Raw genomic sequence first — 232 nt, forward strand, 5'->3', positions numbered from 1 at the left:
GGGGGGAAGGTCGGTCCTTTAAGACGGAAGTGGATTTTAAAGTCATCTGTATTACAGAGACACATATAATTTTTATATAACGATTACCTTTTTTTCTATTACATATTCGAAAATCCTTTTCCAGGGTTAAACAATACCCGGGTAGAATTTTGTCGGGGCGTGCCCTACGTCCATATAGGGCCTGAACAGGCATGCCCTAAAATAGGTCTGTCAACGTTGGGCCCAAATAGGC

Source organism: Trachymyrmex cornetzi, unplaced genomic scaffold (genome assembly GCF_001594075.2).
Source record: "Trachymyrmex cornetzi isolate Tcor2-1 unplaced genomic scaffold, Tcor1.1 scaffold840, whole genome shotgun sequence".
Lineage (NCBI taxonomy): Eukaryota > Metazoa > Arthropoda > Insecta > Hymenoptera > Formicidae > Trachymyrmex > Trachymyrmex cornetzi.